Consider the following 18,218-nt stretch of genomic DNA (forward strand, 5'->3'; position numbering starts at 1 on the left):
TCAAGAATGGCTGCAAGCCATTTTCTCCCTTTAAAGGGGGTTTCAAGAGAGAGATCCCTGTCTCTTTCAGCCAAAATTCAACTTTCCAGAGTAGATGAAATGGATATGTGTCACCTCTTAAAGTCCTTGAGTGGGATGTTTTTTGTGTGAGTGGGCTACACACTACACCAGAGCATATGTGAAGTGTCTGTCACTTAGCGTGAGCTGATATTTGATTTGTTTTTCTAAGACCACCAGAGCGAGCACAAAAGAACCAGCGAGTAGGCAAGGGTAGGAGCAAAACTGCAAATTTATTTTTGGTCACCTAGCTTCAGGCAAGAAGGTGGGTAGGGAGAGGTCTGTCGGCCTCCCGCAAAGGAGGCCAAGAGAGCCGCCCAGTGAAGCTCTCAGACGAAGTTCCTGCAGTCCGGACAGGAGTGGGGACTTAGGAAGTTCGCCCTGCGCGTCTGCCGGGATCGGCTTTTCTAGGAGTGGGAGGGCAATAGGCGGGGCACGGGCGTGTGGGGGGGCGTTCCGCAGGTGCAACCAGGTAAATCTTGGTCTCTTCGGATTGACGTCACCTGGCGCATGCCCGGTTGGTCTGCACTTTCCCGGGCGCCTGCTGCATTTTCGTGCTCGCGGGAAAAGTTGGTGAAGAACCCGGAAGTGTGCCATCCTGCCTCCATTCGTCCAAACAATATTCACATTTTGTTCTTTCTTTTATTTTCCTTCCCTCTGTCTTTTTTTTTTTTTTTTTTTGAGATGGAGTCTCATTCTGTCACCCAGGCTGGAGTGCAGTGGCGCATTCGGCTCACTGCAAGCTCCGCCTCCCGGGTTCCCACCGTTCTCCTGCCTCAGCCTCCCGAGTAGCTGGGACTACAGGCGCCCGCCAGCTCGCCCAGCTAGTTTTTTTTTATTTTTAGTAGAGACGGTGTTTCACCGTGTTAACCAGGATGGTCTCAATCTCCTGACCTCATGATCCACCCGCCTCGGCCTCCCAAAGTGCTGGGATTACAGGCTTGAGCCACCGCACCTGGCCTCCTTCCCTCTTTCTTATCTTTCCTTCCTGCCCATTAGAGCTAGACTTATTTATGACAGTATTTCAGGAATCCAGAGGTTCTCTCCAGGCTCGTACAGTCTTCCCAACTTGCTCTCATCAGTCTCAAATGCATTTAAGAGAATACAAACCGGAAAATTCCAGTTTTTTTTCCATTCTGTCACCCAGTTTGGAGTGTAGTGGTGTTATCTCAGCCCACTGCAGCCTCGACCTGCCATGCTCAATCAATTCTCCCACTTCAGCCACCCCAGTACCTGGGACTACAGGTGCACACCACCATGCCTAGCTAATTTTCATATTTTTTGTAGAGATGGGGTTTCACCATGTTGCCCAGGCTGGTCTGAAAACCCTGGGCTCAAGCAATCCTCCTGCCTTGGCCTCCCAAAGTGCTGGGATTACAGCACTTGTAATGGAGCCACTGCACCTGGCCAAAATTCCGTATTTGAAGCTTAAAATGCAAGTAACTAGATGCTGTGGTATTAATGCTTGTGTCCCCCAAATTCACATGTTGAAACCATATTCCCAGTTATGAGGGTATTTGGAACTGGGGCCTTTGGTAGGTGATGAGATCATGGGGACAGATTCCTCACGGATGGGATTAGTGCCTTATGAAAGAAAGCCCAGAGAGATTCCTTGCCCTTTCTGCCATGTGAGGAAACAGTGAGGAGATGACCATCATTGAGGAGAACAGACATTGAGCTTGCTGGTGCCTTGCTGTGAGACTTCCTAGCTTCCAGAACTGTGAGAAATAAGCATTTGTAGTTTATAAGCCACCCATTTCTGGTATTTTGTTATAGCAGCCTAAATGGACCAAGACACTAGGATCAAGAGCATAATGATGAAATAATTAAGTGCACAGCATAGTGCTTAGGATATAGCATTCTACCAGACAGCTATTGGGATATATAACAAACAACCCCAAAATTCACTGGCATGACAGCAATAAGCTTTTATTCTCATACTTACAGGTCTAGAGCTGCCTAGGGTGAAAACGTCAAGTTGCAGGTGTGTAGGAAAGCTGAGGAGGCTTTGACATATGTTTTTTTGTTTGTTCATTTTGTTTTGCTTTTTTTTTTTGTTTTTCAAGACAGAGTCTTGCTATGTCACCCAGGCTGGAATGCAGTGGCGCCATCTCGGCTCACTGCAAGCTCCGCCTCCCAGGTTCACGCCATTCTCCTGCCTCAGCCTCCCGAGTAGCTGGGACTACAGGCAGCCGCCACCACGCCCAGCTAATATTTTTGTATTTTTAGTAGAGATGGGGTGACCCACGTATGTTTTTATCCTAGGACAAGCAGAGTCCCTGGGGTGTGTTCTTCTCGGGGCAATGACACAAGCACCACCACACAAGTACCTTTCAGGTATTTGTTGTTATGTCCACTACCACCCTATTGGCTCGAGCAAATCACTTGACCAAGTCCAGCATCACTGGGACAGAGAAGTGGGAGGGGGAAAGGAGTATCTGCTAAACGATCATGCGAACTATTACAAACGATTATCTTGTTTATATTTATTCATATCCTCTTCATATGCAAAACTCATTCATCCCCCAGCGAAAGACCCACCAAAGTCTCATCTAATCATAGCCTCATGTTTTAGGATCTTGTGATTTACATCAGGTCCGAATGTAATTCGTCTTAATCCAGAGACCTCTTAATTAAAGGAAAAGTTATGTGTCCAACACAAACTGAACATACAAAGGTGGAATAGGAATAGGATAAAAGTAAAAATACTCCCATTAGAAAAAGGGGAAGTATGGGAGTCACACAACAGTGACTGCCTTGTAGGCAAGGTGAAATCCTGCTGGTGAAATGTTGCCAGATACCCTCCTCTGAGGGTAGGAAATATTTCTTGATGCCACCCTGCTTCTGCTCCTGGAGGGATTTCGTTGGTTTCCACAGCTCTGCCTTCTGGAAGTGTCTTCCTTTTCTATCGTTCTCCTTGGCCACCTCAGGAGATAGCATTGGAGAATACACCATTTTTGGATATTGAGCAGTTTTCCCAGCTCAATCCCTGTCTGAGGAAAGCTGGGATTCCTGAGATTTTTTCATATCTCAAATGATTTCAGTCTTTTAGGACAGCCTGGCAATGCTTCCTCTAATACAGCTTTTTCCAAAGCATTGTAAGTTCCAAACATGGTAGGCCCCAAAAGCCATACTCATACTTACTTTTGAGATGTCTGTCTCTAGACACTCAATCACAGATACTTTGGAGGTTTCCAGGTTCTATAAAATCAAGATTTTAATCTTTCTAGAAATCCTTTTGTGCACATAAAAGGATCTAGTAGGCACCTTAATTGTTTCAAAAGCCTTAGCTTAAAGGCCTTTCAATCAGTTTTGACTTAGTCTTTAGCCTTACCCTTAGCCTTGACCCTGAGTGTCTTTTTTAGCAATACCCTAAATTTGTTCTTTTCTCTGACACTATATCACAATGACCACATGGCTTTGGTGAGGAACAGTTTTATTTTCTGTTTCTGTTCTCACTGTCATGTATAATTTCAACATATTTATTAAACAGAACCTGATTTCTGAGAGTAAGGGATGGCCATCTTGTCTATCATTCTTACAAACAATGACACTGAGAGCATATGGATCCCTCCAAATTGTAGATATTAATCTTTTGAATGTCTTCTCAAACATGGTTAGAACGAAGGTAACATGTAGGGAATTCACAAAGTAAGAGTCAGAAATCCAGCAATAAGAGAAAATTAATGATTGCAGTTCAGGCAAAACACCTATTCTTGGTTTTGGTCTTCCCAATGCAATAGAGAAACCTAATAAAGAGCTTCAGAAAATGTTCGTGGACTAATTCACTGCAACACAGTGAGCATTATTGATGACTGAGAACAATCATTAATGGTTATACCTGGGACCTTGGTGTGAAGAGAGCAATTAACAGTCACTCAATTAAAAAAAAATGAAGGAAATGAATGTCCGTAATGATTCATAATGAATGCCACACAATTATGTGAAACAATACTTTCTTACAGAATCACTGGGGGCCAGAAAATTACTCAGTGTCATCAAGCAGAACTTCCTGTCTTGACACATTAAACTGTAAAACATAAAGCTAAATAGAATTACATAAAGTCATGCTTTTCATCCTGTCTTTGCCATTCTTGGCACCCAGAAGTGGCTTCTAGTTTCCTCTCAAATAAGATAAAATATCTAGTCATAAATACCCCACACACCAACCCCATACAACTACGAATATTTCCTGAGTACATTTTTGATGATTTCTCAATTCCTTGTGGCCTCTTATAGCCCTTCATTTTCTCTGACTTGAATATGATAGCTGTGCTGCTCCATCATCCTTGGTTCTTACTTCCTTGTCTTTCAAAGCCTTGTTTCAATGCCACTTTCTCCATAAAGCCTTTCCTAATGACCCTGCTCAGAATTGTTACTACCTTTTCATAGCCCTTTGTTTATTCCTCCTTTGGGAATAATAATAATCCCCCAACCCTTACTAGAGTCTGCTATGTCTAAGTCTATTGCCCCCCTGTATAGTAAGATTCACAAGGTAGCAAACGGGCCTTATCACACTTTGCCTCTTGCACGTGGTATTCATTGTTCTAAATTATGTATAATTCAAGACTTCTAGCATATGAATCATTTATAAAATGATTTTGATTTACCAATATGATCAGACTCCAATTAGACAACACAAGCTATCATCCTATTGACCTAACTCAATCCTTTATTTTTCAAAGTTTTAGTTCTCCAGTCAATCTAATGCTTCCCAAGCCCTTCAAAACAAACTTCCTATATAATTTGAAGCCAAATTTATGTTCATACACTTGGAATTCTGTTAGCAATTGTAATTGTACTGACTCTAACGTATGCACTAGATCATTATGAAAATGGGGAACTACAGATAGGCTCATATGCACGCAGGTAGGTTTTTCAACATTTATAAACTAATGTTTCAGAGAAGAAGCTTAAAACCTAATGATGGAAACAATCAAATACAGAAGAGCAATTCCTGAAGATTTATTTGATTGCTATCTGGCAACTTGAGCATATTTTTTATGAAGCCAAAGATGAATGAGACTGGCTTGGAAATCACTGAACCTAAGAGTTAATTGAGTATGCATGTACTTTGTAAAGGTCAGGTGATATGAACAAACAAGTTTTCTGAGAAAACTTTGATGTAAAAACTGAAGTTGAAAGCTCCAGTTCACCACTCCATATATTGTATTTGGCCTCTCAAAGATGCAAGTAAGTTAATAATTAATTGTACAGGGAGGTGCTCAAGATTTTATTGGTGGTGATCTGAGAAATGAGAAAAGGAAAGCTGGAATCAGCCTAATTATGGAGAAGAATTTTTTAAAAGAATTGATGCAATTACTTCACCACAAAAGATACAAAAGGCAAGGGAAGGTCATATTAAACATATTTTATTTTGGATATTGAGTTTGTTTTTGTTTAAAATACATAGTGAACCTCAGATAGTTTGGAACAACGAGCACAAACTAGTCATAAAAAAATGTTGAGCACAAGGTACCTAAGTTTTTGTCCTCCTCAACAAGATAAATCAATTGAATCTTCTTTTCCCCGAGTAGCTCTTAAGAATGAATAAACTATTCAGAGATAAACCCACATGTCTGATATCAGAAGCTGAGAAGGTGAGCTTTTTAGAAGATTGAAGGCTGAATTTATTGCAATTAACATGCTATATACATGTGTCCAGAAACCCAGCTCTACTCCTCTATGCCCCTCCCTTTCCCTCATGAACAGGATCCTTGGCACCTACTGCTGCTGAGTCTCAGTCAAGGAGGTACTTTTAAGCCTGCATCCTTCGCCAGCCTCGTTCATTCCAGTGGAAACTGCCTTGAATGCAGAGTGCCTGGCCATGGGCCAGGGAGTGAAGGTAGGCAGTTTCTGCAACTATTTACCAAATAAGTCTTTATTTCATTTTTATTTTTTAAGTTCCTAGAATTGAATGCTCAGTTCTATTGCTACATCTGAGTGAGTAAGGAAGAAGCTACAAAACTCTGGCTAGATCAGCGGAGGTACTCCTAACAATAATTAACTTAATGAAAGTGGAATGGGTGTATATTGTTAATTGATATAAATGCATATTTCTTTCTCAAAGGTACTTTTGTTATAACGTAAATGCATTTTTTTTTTTTTTGAGACAGAGTCTAGCTCTGTTGCTAGGCTGGAGTGCAGTGGCGTGTGTCACCATGCCCAGCTAATTTTAAATGCATATTTTAAATCAGCTTTTCCTGTTAGCTGTTATTGGTTTCAAATCTTTCTCATTGCATTCAAGTTATCATCTGACATTTTCCTGTAAATCTCTGCTCAATACACATTTTATCATGGATCTGTTCCAGAGAAACTATCAGGTACCTGAATAATCGTATGTTCTATATCTTTGGCCCTGATATGTTAACAGTTGGTTTTCTTTATTTCCACTATGTACCCTTCAAGACTGAAAACTGTGGTTTCCTCTTTCTTTGGTGATTCTGAAGCATTTCCTTGTTTGGTAGGGTCCTCCACTCTTCTCATACCCAAAAGAAAGTACAACTATTGAATGGGTTGCTTACGACCATTCTTTTTCACAACTGAACTATCTCCAAATCCTACTGATTCTGCTTCAGCATGATTTCCCCTTCTCCTCCTTCACTGCCACCACCTCTGTACTCTGTGTATATTTCCCTGATGCTTCCTAACTCTCCTTGCTAATTCCAATATAATTGTTCTGATCCATTACCACCCACTGCTGGCACTATCATTCCAAAACACAGGCATGATTTTGCTTTTCTGCATTTAAAAGCCTTTGATTTTTTTCATTTCTTCAAAATTAAATTGAGTAGAGTACTTTGCACACTAGGCAAAACTATTCTTAACTTTCCTCTATCTGTGGACCTTCATCTCTTGCCACTTCTCCCCATGTGTCCTCTTCTCTCATCACCTGAAGTTACTCCCAGTTTCCTAAAACATATTGCTTTTGTTCATGTTGTTCCTGCTTCCTGATGCCCTGTGACTATTTACAGAAACCCCACATCTCTATATGGAGTTACTCTACATTCTATAAGACCCTCTGTAACAGGATGTTTTCCCCGGAGGCATTCACAGATGTGCCCTGAACTGTCTTTATTCTGTGTTAGCATCTTTCTATTAATCCTTTTTTTTATGTAGAAAAGCAATTTATTCCATTTCAAGCACTTACACAGTTAGTCATGGAGAGTAACAGGCCTGCTGGTGAAACAGGTCACCCAAAATGGAGATGGCATCAAACTAGTGATCAAGGGCTAACTCCTAAAAAAAGGCAATTCTTATCAAGGATTAATTTAATTTTTAAAACAAATACAAGTTATTGATTCACTCTTCTCAACTTGACAGTCTGCCTGTGGTGTAACTGTCAGGTAAAAACTTACATCTTTACAACTTGGTGGTCCCAAGTTAAAAACAACAACAACAACAACAAAAAAAACACACCATTTCACACACAGGAAAGAAACAACATGAAAACAGCTCAAGAAATACACTAATGAGCAAAAATACATGAATATATGAGGAAAGAGGAACATGTAGTTTTGACTTAACTGAGGAAACCAAGAGGAAACTGGTCTATGTATGATAATGTGCATCCTGGAAAGTCAGGTATCAAGATTTTTGAGTAGGAATCTATATGACTTGAATCTCCCCTATTTCCTGAATAAAAGTGACATCTTTCAGTATTTATACTTCATGGCTCAGACACCTACCTCATTTGGCTCTATTCCTTACTCACTCTAGCCTTTACTTAAAAGAGTCTGAAAAACTTGGGGATAGACAGCATAAGAAGAAAAATAATCACACATAATATTCCCCCTTCTGTAGCTACTTTAGACCTGGGTTACTAGAAAATTCCTGAAGAAAATTTCAACGTAAGTCTGTGGCTTTGCTGAATCAAGCCCCCCCCCCCGCCATTAATATTTAGCAAACATCCACTGTTTGGGCTAATAGCATTATTGGTGGTACCTATTATATAGAGGGATAGCTGAAGAAAGTCTGTCTCAAAACCAGTGTTAAATCACTCTCAGGGTTGAGAAGAAAAAAGGGGAGTCTAAAATCACAATAAGTAAAGACATATCTAGGACCCTTGTCCTTCTGGATCCACACTTCCTTCAGGGTCTTCATCATTATAAATGTTCTATGCCATTTGCCACACTTGCATGATATTGTCTTCTGATACAGAACAAATCACCCAAGGTTCATTGGGATTCCAGGAGAAATCAGATATCTTGGCAATGTGACCACCATGAATAAACAACAACTCTGGTGGCCCATCTTCTGCATCTTCTGGGGACTGTTCCTCTCCAATTTTACTTAAATCCCATTCAGTCTGCGATCAGTACCACTGGAAGCCAAAATAATCTCATTGTGAAGTGACCACTGAACCTGAAATATTTCATCCTTACGTGACTCAAAGGAATGCAATTTAAGTATCAGATTTCTCAGATCCCACAAGGCAACAGTCTTATCAGCTGATCCTGTGGCAAGAATGAACTCACTATAAGTATTGAAAGAAAGGCAGTTCACTTCAGCAGTGTGAGCGTCAACTGAGTGACTGGGTTTGGAAGTATTGTTTGAATGAGCAACCCAAATCAAAAGTTTCTGATCATCAGCAACTGACCCAAACAGAGACTCACGGAGCAGATGCCAGGAAACATCTTCTCCTACTGCTGTATGCCCTGTAAAGACAGTCTTCACATCCACCACTTTTCCCTCCTTTGGAACGGCACTGATGTCCCACAGGCAGATGGTGTGGTCATCTGAAGCACTAAGTAAGTGCCCACTGAGATTTGGATTCCAAGAAAGCCCGTAGCCTTCCTTTTGATGTCCATGGAGACACAAGTCTGGGTTGCACTCTCCAGAAGGATCTGGTTTAAAAGGATGTTTTGTATAGTTGAAGACAAGAACATCACTGGAAGGAGTCTTTGCTGCGATAATACAAGGGTTCTGGGGCATATAACGGGCCCTGTTTACTTCTCCTTCATGGTTGATCTTGATTTCTATTTCAATTTTTCCACTAACTGAACCAAAACCTCCAAATTCTCCTTTCTCACTGTCGTAGTGTGACGCATCAAACTGAGCATCATCATCAGGGAGTTGCACACTGGCTATAACAAGATGGTTTTGTTCATCCGATGTGTGTGTTCCCAGGACAAGTCAATGAATGCTGAAATCTTTCCCTTCTGGTCTGGTTACATTTGGAAGCCACTGGGTACTTAGGCTGGGCCACTCCAGAGCATGGGTCATCACCAAATCATAAAGAAAAGGGGTGTTCTTTTTCCATATTTTGTATTCCTCGTTGATCACTCATTCTTCCACTGCGTCATCGAACGCTGCTTCCTTGTAGGCCATGGTGGGCAGACGAGCTGGGGGAATCCTGGGGTTGAGCATTGCAGGAGGGACAGGGAGGCAGTAGGCACTCGCTCTGCACACGTGGCCTCTATTCCTTTCTATTAATCTTAAATGTAATGTGTTCTAAACGTGAACATGTGTTAGTGCAACATAAACTGATTTCTTTAATCAAATTCCGGATTCCTTTAACTAGGTGAACAGGAATGATAATGGGTCAAGGGATTTACAAAGAACACTTTATGGACAAATATTTATTTGGCCAGTCTGTTATTTTATTAAGGATTTACCATATGCCAAGCATTGCGGGGAGCAGGTTCCATTCTTACCATTTGTTGCTGCAAAGAGAGCCCCCTCAAAGGAATAAAGAGTTGAACAAGACAGTTTCCTCATGAAATTTGCATTCTGAAGAGAAGGGTGGTGGGGCAGAAAGAAATTTTAAAATAACCATCTAATATTAGCAAGAGATAGGAAAAAAAAAAGGATAAAACAGTGTAACAGGAAGAGTGACAGAGCATTCAGGAAAGGCCTCTGGAGTGGTAACATATGAGCACAGAGCTAAACCAAGTGAGAGTTTCACCAGGTATGTGAAGTCCCAGGGAAGTTTAAGTGCAAAGGCCCCGTGGCAGGAATGAGTGCACTGGGTTCATGGACCAATTAGCAGGCCTGTCCAGCTGGAGCAAAGTAAGTGAGAGGAGAGTGGTGGAAGAGAAGGCTAGAGGTAAAGGATAGAGGGTACATCTGGAAGGCCCAGGTACAGGGTGACGGTTGAATTGAATGCGCTGGGGTTGTTCCCCACCTGTCTTCATGAAGCAGGGCCTTGGAGTCATAAAGACCATGATCCCAAATTGGGTAGAGGGGACTGGGGCTATTAGTAACTTCATTCTGTCTGCTTCAGACCTGTGACTTTCTAGGCCTTCCCAAAGACAAGATCTAGAACATCCACAACAACTCCTAAGAAGAAAACTCATTAGTGTTTTGTCTGCTTTTTGCCTCAGAGGTCCACAAACCCACCAAGTCCCAGACATTACGAGTATCTACATTGGAATGAGAGGTAGGGGAAGACAAAGAAGGTTGTACTGAGCTTCCCATGTGACCACAGCTTGTCAATTCCTAAGCTTCTGCTTTTGGAGCCTACAATTACGTTTGCAAATATTATAATGCAGGAATCACCTAGGAACTTTGTTTAAACTGTAGATTTCCATGTTCCCCAACAGTCACAAATATGCAACATTCACAAATACAGAATCTACAAATAATAAGTATCACCTGTACATAAATGGTGAAGGAAGGGACCAATTTCCATTCTTACCATTTGTTGCTGCAAAGAGAGCCCCCTCAAAGGTGCTGTGACTATATAGAAAAGTTGCCAATGGCAGCTGTTTACTTAGTAATGATAGAATTTACTTCCTACATATTTAGCGTTGTTATTATTCTCTTCTATTACTCTCCTACATAAGTCAAACTCTCTTGGAATAAAATTGTCTTCTGAAAGTGGCCTCATTCAAGACTTTTCACCCATAGTTATTCAAATACTTACTTTCTATTTCTTCCCCAAGTTACATGAAACTCAATCTTTTCAGATCACAGCGGCTCAGAGAGGTGTTTAGAGGGCTCCTCTAATGGGACCCAGTGCTGAGGTTAAATGAAAATGGGCCATGACAGAAGTTTCCCTGACACGCAAGGCTCTGTTTTGTTACAGTTGCCTTCCTCTTGTCATCTGCATCTGCTGAGTGGCCAACCCCAGTGACAGACAAGAAGTAAATGTGAGACTTCACAGATTTGCTCTTGAACAACTGATCTTGCATAACAAGACTGCAGCAAGCTGTCAGATCCTTATGTCCCTAGTCTCTGGACCTTTGCACCTTCTCCTGTGCTGCATCCCTGCTGCCCTATTATCCTAAAAGAATAAAATGCTAACTTGCTGTCTGACTTGGTATTTTCCACGAGATCCCACAATTTGTAAGACAGGAACTCGGTGTCTCAAATTCATTTCGTTTCCTAACTTGTTAAATGGGGACTGGTGAGTCAAATGGGAAATACTGCAGGTTTTTAGGCTTACAGTGTTAGAAATACCAGTAACACCCATCCACAAGTACCACAATGCACACAAAATGACAAAAGGATAAAGAAAGAAATGACAGCAGAATCTTCATCATGAAAACAGTGGCTATCCTTGTTTCCCATGTGAGCTCCAGCAATTTAAAAATCTAAAATATGTGAAGCAGTTAACCCATGACCAGTAAGACCTCATGTGTTTATCCAATGAGAAAATGTCCTTTGGGCGTTTTTCTGCAGCTTTGCTTATTTGTCTTTGTTTACATATAACAATGAAGCCGTCTTGGAATTCATCCCAGTCCATGACAGAATTTCATGAAATGTTTAGGCAATGATTTGTTTTCAAAAGCAGTCTAGTTATCCAAGAATAATAAAGAAATTAACAGTCATAATTTCAAGTGTTGATCTTTCCATAAACCTAATATTTTAAATGCTCACTGTTTTAGCAATTCCTTTTTTCTTTACCAGAACATTTCCCTGTTTCTTATATCAGACAAAGTTCACTTGCCAGAATAAAACCCAGTGAAGACACCTTTATTTACAAGATGTTTTATAAAAACAGAAAAAATAAAATAAGACATTAGTAGTTCAGCTTATCTGACTATATTTTTTGGCCCCTGCCTACACACATAAGCATCCAAGAAAGCATATGGGGGGAGGCTCAGATCTGTGTACCTGCCCAATGTCCTCTACATCTCATTTGTTTGCAGAGGCCATATTTTAGACACATCATATCTGAAAAACAAATGGAATTTACCTAATTAGGTGCATCTTTCTGGCAGCAAAGACAGAGAGAAGATAAAGCACATTCAGAGGAAAATGCTATAAGTTGGAAGAAAAAAAAAAAAGGCGGGAGGGTTCTTTGCCATGGCTAGTAGCAAGAGACATTAAATGTGAATCTTAATGTCTTTCCAACACCCCATCCTAGTGCAGATGAAAATACTAACATAATCCAGCAGATGGCGCACGGCTAACTCCAAGCCTTTTGGAAAGCCAAAACGCATTCGTTCTGAAGGGCCCCAAATATCAGACTAGAGAACTAAGAACTGTTATACAGTATACCTTGGAGCTCTTTAATTCTATAATTTCTTTTTCAGTTCAACACAGTCCTAGAATTACCTATCACATTCCTTTCGCTCTCTTTTTTCTGCACACTACAGTAAATCTGGGTGGTGCTTGTCAGAGCAAACAAAAGTCACTAAATACACACACACTTATTCTATTCTGTTTAATCTGCTGGATCTACTTGTCTTTCAATACATAATTAATGTACCCAGATCTATTATTTTTTCATGTGATTTATTCATAATCATATAATTAAAAGTAAATGGAACTGACAAGTGTGGAAGGCTTTAAAATAGGAAGGAGAAATCTAGTGGTCTTTAATGATGTCAAAAGCTCTCTTTCTTATTCATCGATAACTACTACTTTTGCCTCAAAATTTCCTGTTTTTGCAAACAGTGCAAATCTAATTGTCTGTCTTGTACAAAATTCAGAAGGAAAATTTTTCTCAATTACCTAAGTTCCAAAACTACTAAAAAGAACACGGAGTTTTTAGTAGCAACATTATTTAGAGAAACAGAAGAACTTCCAAGAATGAAAACAGGATGAATGTCATAAATGGACAGTCATGAAATTCTATGGTGTTTTTATTTTCCCTCCAGGATCACCATCCCCACCATTAGGTTTTGATTTTACAACAACGTATAGCTCCTCTTAGGAAATGCTTAGGATGATTTCGACATAGTTGATTCTTCCCAGCCTAATTAATAAGCTAAAGTGACCATGTGTTTTTCAGTTATAAATATCAGCGTGTGTGTTTCCTGCTGACTATAGCTTGTACCCACTCACTTCCTTGCAATTAACATGCTATACTGTAATTTGTGGATCATATCTTTACTTCTCCAACTAGATTGTAAAGTTCATAAGAATATATACTTTTATCTTTATACCCCCAGTGTCTAGCAGGACCTAACACATAGAAAATACTGCACAATGCCAGTGAAGTAGTCAATTTAATAAAATGTTCATTCAAAAGTTCACTTTAACCAGTTATGTACAGGCTTCTTGATCAGATTTTTTTCTTTTGCAAGTAATATCAAACAGTGGTGACATCTCTGGTGGTCTCTCAGCTCAAACTCCCTCCAAGAACTGGAGATACTGTTCTTTCTAAACAATTTCCCCCCGCCTTCACCTGCAAGAATATCAGCAACAGCTATACATGGGAAAGAATATTAATAAGAACTTCTACTTCCTGAGAATTAAATGTGGTTGAATGACCATGAGTTCATTCAAAATAGTATTGTCAGTAGCTTCAGACAAAAATAGTCAGAAAAGGCAGTAAAGAGTAGAGTTGGCTGCTAGAGCTCCAACCATTCAAAAAAAAATTTTAATTTTAAAATAAAATGAAAAAATTTCAAAGTAGATGGTATGCTCCTCTTGATTGATGACTGTCAACAAAGATTTTTTTCCTACCGTTTATAGGTGTTCTCTCCTAATTCCATACAACCATTCTTACTCAATTTACTTCTCCCCTATCTTGACAAATTTTGCAGCTGCTGAAAATTATACTGAATGTAAAAAGAGGAAAGGAAACACCTACTCAGTGGGATACGATCACATGAAAGGATGTTCCTCAGTTAGTCATGTGGGCCACCTACCTATCTTGAGGCAGTCTGTGTTCAAAAACAAATCCTGAAAGATAATTATAGTCCCTTTCACTTTTTATTTTTGAGTGTTTAAAATTTACATACGTAAAAGATGCTAGTAATATGTTTTCATCTCGTACAATAGTATCTAATTTTCACCTCTACAACCACCCCTCAGTTACATTTTCCAGAGTGATTGTTTCAACTTTTTATTCCTTTCCAGAAATGTTGTAGGTATATATAATAACATACACATACATGCGTGCGCGTGCGCGCGCGTGTGTGTGTAATTTTTTGTTCTTCTTTAGAGACAGGGTCTTACTATGTTGCCAAGGCTGGATTCAAATGCCTGGGCTCAAGGGCTCCTCTCGTCTCAGCCTCCCAAGTAGCTGGGACTGTAAGTGCTCACTACTGGGCTCCACACATGTATGTCTTTTTTAAAATGGAATTACACACCACAAACTGTTCTAGGGCTTACTTTTTTCAATGCACACTACTTGTTCTAGTACTGAGTAATATTTCATCATGAAGTTGCACTGTAATTTATTTAACCAATTTTTTACTGACCAACGTTCAGTTTGTTTTCAATTTCTCATTTCTAAAGGACACTTCTGTGATCATCCTTCTATCTGCCTTTGCATGTTTATATAAGCATATCAGTAGGAGAGTTTTCCTAGTAGTGAAATTGCATGATCAAAGGGAATTCAAATTTTAAATTCTACTACATATTTCCAAACTGCCTCCTAAAACAATGCACCAAATACACTCTTGGTGTATACACCAAGAGTATATAAACACTCCCCTCTGCACCTTGACAAACTCCCCAGGTGTATTTTATTATTAGCTCACAATTACTAAAAATATAAATAATCATAGATAATTTATAAAAATATAGGAATAGCAGGAAACACAGAAGATAAAGCTTATTCTTCACATATTATATATTACTATAATTTGTGTTATTTTCATTATTTTTGTAACAACAAAAATCCAAAGCATACTATAACAAAACACGGAAGGATATCTAATATCCATATAATCAATGTATGTGTAAACTCCTGTTTGTTCTGTCTGTGAGTCCCCTGCTTGCTGAGACAAAGGAGGTAGGCTGTTGGCTTTAACCAGAAAAAAATAAAACTCTATTACCCACAATTCCTTACAACTTCCCTGCTCGTTGATGCACCAGTGACAATACAATAAATCTGCTTGTTCATGAGAGACTGACATAGTCCAGTTTAGAAAGGTAGCACACGGGGGCCTGTGTCATCATACATCACCTGCAGGTGCTGCTGACCGTGCTCTGCAGAGTGACAGTGCTCTGCTTTTCCTCTTTTATTGTCACCGACTCCTCCAGGCATCACTGTCTCATCAAATGTAGCTGATTCCTGGCCATATTTTCCCTCTTCGTGCCACCTTCCATTACTTGTACTCAGATAAATCTCCTTGCTTTGGCAGAGGGGTTGAATATACAACCTTTCTCCCAGCAGTGATCAATACCTACACAGAGATAAGCCAGCCAACAAAGGGTGGGCAAGAGCAACAGGACTGGCTCTTTCCATAATTATGTGTCACATTTGAGGGGTTTCTAACCTCCACAGTGTAATCCGTAATAATACTCCACATTTTAGGAGGATAAGATCACAAGCTGGACACTATTGTGATAGTGTTATAAACACATGCCAGAGAGGCTTTACAGTACAGGCTAAGGGCCCTGAGCCACCAGGCCCAATGAGGTGCGCTTCTGGCTCTGTGATGATTTATTTGTAACCCAAATCTTCTAGGCCTTACTCTTATGTGGAAAGAAATGAGATTCACAGTATCTATGTGAACACTAATTTCAATGGCATTGATTCCATCTACTTATGCAATACCCTGTAAAGTCTGATTCAATTACTTTGGGGAGTTTGCAGGGAGTCACCCTCATGTGCTTCTATACCCAGTTGTCAGATCACTCCAGAGTTACACTGCAGCACCTGCCACGTTCTCTTCGGTCTGCTCCTTCGTAACTGCTACCAGCAAAGGCACTTGAAGGTGATGCCCTCCTGGCCATGTTGTCTGTGAGAACTTGAAGGTCTCTTTCCAGGATCAATTTCCTGATTTTTCCTACCTTTAAGGAGCTAGTGTGGCCCTGTGTTCCTTGAGGAAGCAAAAGCATGCTCCTCTCCCTGAAGCACCCAAGTACAAGAGCAACTTTGTCCATGCCCCTCGTCCCACATTCCCTCCCAGAAACAGCTCCATCAGTCTCCGCCTCTAGTCCCTCTTTACAGAACTCAATGTAAGTCCCCCCAGAAGCAGCAAACCTGGCTTGGATCTCTCCTCCCCTGTTCCTGGCTTTCCTGAAGTTTACTTCCACTCAGACCCATCAACTCTTGCAAACAGAGGCTGAGGGGGCTCCAACCCTGCTGGCTCAACAGTCCACCTCCTAAGTTGCTTCTATATCACTCATTTAATGTCTAATGCAATTCTATGGTGCCAAAAAGAAGTTACATGCATAGCTGCATTCTGTAAAACATGTGAAAGACAGGCTTATGCAGTAAGTCTTTACTAAACAGTAACAACCTTCTGGAGTTGCCTTCTAGACAGAGTTGTTTTTAATCGCAGTTTTGTGTATTCTAAAATTCACAAATTTGAACACAGTTGAGCATGCTGTGTTCCTAACTGGAATCTTCCCTGTAAATTTAGCAATGAAGACAATATCTAGCCTGAGGTACAAGAGCTTCATGATCTATCCCTCCCTCTTTTTCCAGCTCTGGCTCCACCTCTTCCTACTCACTGGCCAGTCACAATGAATGACTTTCAGTTCCCCGAATATGTTTTTATTTTTCATGCTTATAAACCTTATAACCCTGCCTTTATGTAACTCAGCCTAGAAGACATTTCTCCCTTTCTAACTGCAGTTCAAAACCCAGGCAAGCATCATTACAACAATGCAGACTTTCCTCTCTCCCTTGCTACCCTGAAAGAATTGGTCACTTCCTCCACTGACCCAGCCCCACACCCCACAGGTACTTCTACTATATCACCACCACAGTTTATTTTACAAAACTTGCTAAACTTAAAGGTGGGGTTATTTCATCACTGCCTACCTCAAACCTCAAAACATGGTTGTATTAGTCTGCTGATAAAGACATACCCAAGACTGGGTGATTTATAAGAAAAAGAGGTTTAATGGACTCACAGTTCCACATGACTGGGGAGATCCTCACAATCATGGCAGAAGGTGACAGGCACGTCTTACACGGTGGCAGGTAAGAAAGAGAATGAGAACCAAGCAAAAGGGATTTCCCCTTATAAAACCATCAGTTCTTGTGAGACTTATTCACTACTACAGGAACAGTATGGGGGAAACTGCCCTCTTGGTTCAGTTACCTCCCACTGGCTCCCTCCCACAACATGTGGGAATTATGGGAGCTACAATTCAAGATGAGATTTGGGTGGGGACACAGCCAAACTGTATCAATGATATTCAGTAAAAGTTTATTTGATGAATTAATCTCTTAAAAATAAAATCAAAGGTATCAGCACATCTTTGCAGGGATATGTAGATAATAGTAATCAATTCATTCTTTTTTCAAAATGGTTAATTTAACTATATCAAGCCTCAGATAACTTTTTTGTTTGTAGAAAATTCCTCCATAGAGAAATAAGCTGAATACTGCAATAAATCAAGAAAAAATGAGGGGAAAAAATTCAGACAAATCTATAACATGAGCTCCAGTGCCCACATTACATGCCCTTGGCCCACCTCTGATTGCAGCTAGAGTGGAGAGATGCTGGGTGAGTGTTTCCATGTTCTTGCTCAAGATGTTCTCTGATACCCCATAAGCTCCAGGCCTGTATAAGCACAGCTCAAAGCAGAGAGAAGTTAATGTCTTCCTTCCCAAGGGAGATAGTAAAATACCTCAGACTCCTGTCTTTCAGGTGGGCAATACCAGGGGCATTCTGGATCTTTCTCAGAGATCCTGGCAGAATTGAACCCCACTGCTTACAATGGCAACTTTAATAACACATCTATCTCTCCATTAACATTTCCTTTTTCCTGTTTGTTTTCCTGCTCCTTAACTTCTACTTCATGGGATCACATTCCCAAAACTACTGGCTGCCAAGTCTTTATCTCAGGCTCTGCTA

At 40.4% G+C, this 18,218-nt stretch overlaps 1 pseudogene across 1 annotated transcript; it reads right to left on the bottom strand.

The window, feature by feature from the left end:
• Positions 1–8,113: 8,113 nt before the first annotated feature.
• On the bottom strand, positions 8,114–9,387 carry LOC105512501 (annotated as a pseudogene). The gene has a single exon (XR_001001863.1). The product of XR_001001863.1 is annotated as a histone-binding protein RBBP4 pseudogene (transcript).
• Positions 9,388–18,218: the final 8,831 nt, after the last annotated feature.

This window comes from Colobus angolensis, unplaced genomic scaffold (assembly GCF_000951035.1).
Source record: "Colobus angolensis palliatus isolate OR3802 unplaced genomic scaffold, Cang.pa_1.0 Scaffold104, whole genome shotgun sequence".
Taxonomy (NCBI): Eukaryota; Metazoa; Chordata; class Mammalia; order Primates; family Cercopithecidae; genus Colobus; species Colobus angolensis.